The 6,623-nt window shown below is 36.0% G+C and overlaps 1 pseudogene; it reads left to right on the forward strand.

The window, feature by feature from the left end:
* The first annotated feature begins 5,622 nt into the window (after positions 1-5,622).
* Positions 5,623-5,750, forward strand: LOC123455011 (annotated as a pseudogene).
* The last annotated feature ends 873 nt before the right edge of the window (positions 5,751-6,623 follow it).

Genomic DNA, 6,623 nt, shown 5'->3' on the forward strand with positions numbered 1-6,623 from the left:
TTTCTTCAACTTCCTTCTGATGCATTTGGAGCTTAAAGCTGTTTTCCCAAGATCTGGGCGACATCTCTGAAAATCAAGACAAATATCATTTAAGCCTCTTTACAGCTAGAGCTGCATTAGAAGGCAGGTGAGGCAAAAAATGCAGAGCTCATAGAACTTCCTTTGCCAAAACCCAGATAGGAAAAATTAGGCACAAATTTGCTTAAGTCAAAACCTACTAAACAACCCCCTGAAAGATAATTTCCTAGAAAATGAAATTTCATATTGAAACTTACTTTGGAGCCAAGACATCAACATTGAAAAATACTCCTCACTTCTAGTTAAGGAATTAATATTAAATATACAATAACATAAAAAACTTCATGTTATCTATATTCCCGAGTTATCAGGAAAATCAAACAAAACAACATCAAGTAGTGGGTTTTTTTTTTTTATTGTTTTCCTTTTTTGATTGTATGTGGTGTGTGGTGTTGAGTGTGTGTTGTATGCACATGCCTGTACCCATGCATCTCATGGGATCTTCTGCGGCAGGGTGCACTCACCTGAGGTGGTCAGGGCAGAATGTTTGGTTTCCTGTTTCACTCCTCTTCCACCCATTCCTTAGTTGAACTGCAGTCTTACTTATACCAGAGCTTGTAGGGTTTTGTGCACTCTGGTGATTATAGAGGTCTCTGCTCCCCTATCGGACTAGGGCTATAGACAAATGTGGCCATGCCCAATTACTTATGTTGGTCCTAGGGACAGAGCGCAAGCCTCAAACTTCCTCAGGCCCTAATACTTGCACTGTAAGTGTTGTTAATGAGTGAGCCATCTCTCCAGCCCAGCACACCAAGTGTTTCTAAGAACCATTGTCTCTACGTCTACATGGACATTATCTGGGAATTGAATAGACACATTAACTTGGAAGTTATTAATCTTTTGTTATTAAGATTTTAGTTTGAAAAGAATAAAACAGGTAGATGATGGTAACCAGATGGCAAGATGATTCTTTTTTGCAGAAAGAGTTTAGGATTTAGAAAACCTGAAAGTCAAACTATTAAACAAAGGGACGAACTGGCTGAAAACTCCAAGTTTGTCAGTAATGCCATAAAACATTCTAAAAATATCTTAATAGATAATGTTAACTATGAAAGAGGTTTTTCTGCTCATGATTAATACATTTTATCTTTTACTTTCTTTCTTTAAATGGTATTGTTTTAACCTAAAAATTGTATTTGCAGGACTAGAGAGATGGCTTAGCTGTTAAGGCACATGCCTATGAAGTCTAAGGACCCTGGTTTGATTCTCCAAGTCCCGCATAAGCCAGATACAAATGCTGGCACAAGCAGCTGGAGTTCATTTGCAGTGCCTAGAGGCCTTGACAGGGCCATTCTCTCTCAAACTCTCTTGCTAATAAATAAATAAATAAATAAAAACTTAAAAAAATCATACTTGCCACATTGATATGTAAAAAGGGACTTTAAAAAGAGATCCTTCTCAACACAAAGAAAAATCAACTCCTACCAAATCAGAGATCCAGAGACCCAGAGGCCCCCAACACCTCATCACTGAAGCCGACCAAAAAATGAACCCAACATGGCTCAGGGAAATTTTGTGGAAGAGGGGGCAGAAAGAATGTCAGAGCCACATGTTGGGTCATGATATGCAGACATTTATCTTACCCATAACTGTGGGCTAACTCCACAATGCATGACCCATACACCTCAACAAGGAGGGGCCAAGGGGAGGGGGTAGGTAATGGATGAGGCTAATAATGGTACCAAATTTACTGTATTCACTGAGTACAAAGCTAATTAATAAAAAAAAAAAAACGAGCTCAAACTAAGAATTGTACTAAATTGGTAAGATGTATATACCCATGATTCCAGTAAAATTTTAAAACCTCGGAGCCTCCCTGACTATTTTGAAAGACTGGGTTTTGTCACATATAGCAGAGACTGCCAGTTGTTCTTACTATCTTTATCTTCTTTCTCTCTTATTAATAGACTCCGAGTGTTTTAGCAGGCATGTAACTACTCCTGTAAACACCACATCGTTCAACTTCCATTAAAGCTAGCTGTCCCATTGGGACTAAGTTCTGTCCAGCAGGGAGGAACTGGAAACAGTGTGGAGGCAGGATGTGCAGTGAATGTGGTGAGGTGACCCCCTGCCTCCTGTGAAAGGAAGAGGGTGCTGTCCATACTCCAGAATGCACTCCCAATCCCAGGATCCTTCTGTCTTACTAGAGCAACTTTTGCTTTCATTTTCCTTTCCACCTAAACCCCAAAAGTGAAGAATAAAATTTTTTTTCAACCTTCATTAAAACAGAAACATGCTCTTGTAAATCATTTGAAGAAAATCTGTCTTGGGATAAATTTACATGTTAGATAATGCAACTAGCTAAAGGATGTATTATAAGGAGTTTTCCTAACATTTATGAGGTGAGAATAAGCACCTAGAATGGCTTAATCGCTACAGTGACTCTGAATTTCACTGTGAAAAATAGTAAATAAGGCAAAGTTCCCTGTGTCTGTCTATGCATCCCTCAGCAATCTCATCCTCCCCATCTTCTGTTCCCCAGCCTCAAATTATTTTCATTCTTGACTCATTAATAAAGCAACATGTTCACTGAACAGTTGATTTTTTTAAAATTTTTATTCATTTATTTATTGCTATTTCAGATCTCTGGTTCAGGGGTTCTTGGCTGTTTCCTGGTTTTTCAGCCATGTTCACTTATACCCATACTACCTTCCCATGCTGAAATCAGAAAAATAGAGCTAGAATTCCCAGAGGGCAACAGCACAACATGGATTTACCCATAAAAGGGCCCTAGAAATGTGAAATTGTCCAAAATTTTGATGTTCATTTGGCACTATTGAGCTGGAAAAGCTGCTGTTTTGACCATGTGGTTCTCCTTTGTTGCCAGGGAGAGGCAAGTTTCCACTCATGTCCCAACCTTCCTGTCCTTTCTTCTCTCTGTCCTGCCATACTTGCATATGTTGATAAAGAAAAGGACGAGGAAGAAAGAAAGTGCACATGTGATGTTCTGGCCTGTCTCTAAGAGGTTCATCAAATATTTGCTTCTTTTTAGTATTGCCATTTTGAATAAATCTCTTCAGATAATTAGACTTTGGATTTTAATGAATGGACCTTTATTTGTATGTTTTCATATATTCTTAAATCTGCCAGTGCTGGAGACGTGGCTTAGCAGTTAAAGAGCTTGCCTGAAAAGCCCAAGGTCTCAGGTTTGATTTCCCAGTATCCACATAAGCCAGATGTAAAAGGTAGCACATGCATCTGGAACTGTGTTTGCGGGTTGCAATGACTAGAGGCCCTGGTTCGCTCATTCTTTCTATATCTTCTCTCTTTCCCTCTTTCTATCTCTCTCTTTCTCAAATAAATAAATATCTTCTTAAAAAAAAAAAAATCTTCCTACCATAGTATCCTCTGTATTTCTCAACAATGTTCCATACCTGCTCTATTTCTTACCTTAGCAACTGGGAATCCTCTCAAGACAGAAACTCAAGAATTATCTTTTACTTCCCTTATACTTTAAAATTCTCATCTAGGTCATCAATATGTGCTACCAATTCTGGCTCTTCAACTTTCCCTGAAGTCACTGTTATGACTGCTTTCTTCTTATCCCAATAGGGTTGTAAGTTACTCTGCCATCAAAATTTATTTGTCCTATTTTTCATCTTACCAAGATGAGATGATAAATTAATTCATGCTAACAAGAACAAAGTGACGGCCCAAACAGATGTGGACCACAAACAGTAGCTCAGAGATCTCTCACTCCACAGTTTGACTAATTTAGGAGGATAAGAAAAACTGGAAATAAATGGAAAAATGCTGTTGACATCTCAAGAAGGCATCTGGGCAGTTTTTCTATAAGGACAGTAGATAGAAGGGCCAATTCCATTCAAATATCTTTAATTTATAAGATGAAAGTTGAGTAAACAGCCAATAAGAGTGAACAATTTTATGCTGACAATTGGATTAGAGAAATTCTAAGTTTCATTATGGCAATAGGATGATCTAGAGATGTCCACTTCCTCATATGTCAGCTGCCAGAGTGAATGCATGCATGCCAGGGATCCCTTCAAAATTACTTCATAGAGGCACTAAAACTGCTTATCAATCTAAAACAAAAATTAAAGTTAGAAAATAGCAAAAACCCTTTAAGAATCTCAGCTGTCTTCTTTTTGCATAGAGCATTTTGAGAAGCATTGCGACTCTACTAAAAATACGTGATAGACAACTGCAGCTAGAAATAAATGGCCTCCTTCTGATAACTTTCCCAGAAGTCTGTGCTGCCTGTGCAAATTGCTGCCATGACATCCCATTCTATGTTTAAAAGACAAACACAAAGCCTTTCTTATGACGAGTGATAACTCCAGAGACCCCAGCTTATGTGATACCTACTTTCATCAGGGCTATCATTACTTTTAGAAGCAATAGTGACAGTTACCATTTGGTTTTCTTTGCCTTTATGCAACCTGTATACAAACTATTTCTGTTGCCTTGGTGAGCCCACATTATCTACTTTGCACATTATATTCAATGTATTTTTAAATAAGAAAACTATGACAAGCGTCATTGATATCCTTAAATTCTGTATGAGACTTCAAGTCATAGAAAAATAGGTCTTGTAGACTTCAAATGACTGGCCAGGAAAATAATTGTGATCATACTTACAATAAGCAAAATATGCTTTTTTTCAAGGAACAATTAGAATGTGTTGTAAGTTAAAAAAAAAAAAAAAACAGTCTGTGGGCAATATCACCATTGGAAATGCAGGGACCATTAGTTCTATTCACTTCCTGAGGACTTTTATTCACACTATTTGTCACAGTGTTATATTTAAATACCGCACTGTTGACAATGAGCTAATTAGTCATTCACATGCTATACATTTAATAAGCCTGTAAAGGCTATTGGACTTTCATAAGCAAAGAACTTAACTAGTCAAAAGAAAATAAAAAATAACAAAAAGTGTATTTTCTATGATTAAAAGTTTTATTTAAAAAAAATGAAATGAGAACTCAATGTAAACCATTTCTGATTTCATAATATTTTATGAGCACAGCTGAAGCTGACCTTTAAAATCATGTTACTATTAAGATCAAATATGGCACTTGGCTGAAATTCGTGATTATAGCTTTAATATAATATGAAATGGAATATGGAATATACCCAAATTTGCCCTTTAACAAAACTAATACAGGCTGAGAGTGTATCTCAGTGGCAGAACACCTTCTTAGTAAAATAGAGATTCAGGGTATAATCCAAGTAAAACACACCACCCACCTAACCCCCCCCACAGAAAAAGATAATAAGCATTTTGACATTGATTATATCTGATTAAGCATATTTTTTATATGTTTATTTTGAGAGCGACAGACAGAGAGAGAAAGAGGCAGACAGACAGATAGTGAATGGGCACACCAGGGCCTCTAGCCACACTGCAAAGGAACTCCAGACGCATGTGCCCCCCTGTGCATCTGGCTAACATGGGTCCTGGGGAATCGAGCCTCAAACCGGGGTCCTTAGGCTTGACAGGCAAGTGCTTAACCGCTAAGCCATCTCTCCAGCCCTGATTAAGCATATTTTAATGAAGTAAGATATTCAAAATCTATACTTAGCTTTGCGCAGTGGCAGTATCGTAGCCAATGAGGTTTATCCGAGGCACAATTATTGCTAATTGAAAAAAAAAATCTATACTTATTTTCAATAATGGATACAAGCATTTTATTCTTGCCTTTCTGAGATTTTAATATCATTGGCATACCAAGGATATTCTATAAAATATAAAAATAACAATGTATTACTTAACTAGTCATTCAAATTTCCCAGTTATAATTGGTTTTGTGTTTTTATATTTGGGCTAATATGAAACCTGTCATTTATATTCTAAAACCAAAACAACACATCTTTGACTTCATAATTGCAATTATTTCTAGTATTCAAATGGTATTCTAATAGACCAATGAAAGTTAGATGCAAACTGGCATGTGAGCTGTAAAAAAATTACATATCATCAATATAATATTCTCTCTTAATTATAAAGCATCACATTGTTTAAGAATTTTTGGTATATGGAAACTATGTTTTGAAAATATTTACAAAATGCTAATTAAAACTTACTAATACAGAATGCATGGAGTATGTATACAGATTTTCTGTGAACAAAGGAATTAACAATTTACTAGAATTAGACTTTAAAAGAGAACTGATAATTAATAAATAAGTAGGATGGACAATATAACCTAATAAAAGTATAATAGCAAGAAAATTTTACCTCGTAGTCTAATTCTTATATGATTTTGATCCTGAATTTTTGAATTTTTGAGCATCATTTACACACTAGTATCACTGCTTATGAGATTATAGAATAAACATCAAAATATAAGCCTGGGTACTATGTACAACTGCCCTTTAAATTGGTATCAGGGAATATATTGGAATGGCTATACATCAATTATCAGTGCATAAATCATTGCAAATTGATCATGAAATATTTAACTATATACAACATACTACTTTAATAAACTCCATAGGAAAATGTAATACACTTTATGGCCATAATAAACTCATGAAGCATTTTATTAATATGAAGGAGAATTCTACACCCAAGTGTCTTA

This window comes from Jaculus jaculus, chromosome 14 (genome assembly GCF_020740685.1).
Source record: "Jaculus jaculus isolate mJacJac1 chromosome 14, mJacJac1.mat.Y.cur, whole genome shotgun sequence".
NCBI lineage: Eukaryota > Metazoa > Chordata > Mammalia > Rodentia > Dipodidae > Jaculus > Jaculus jaculus.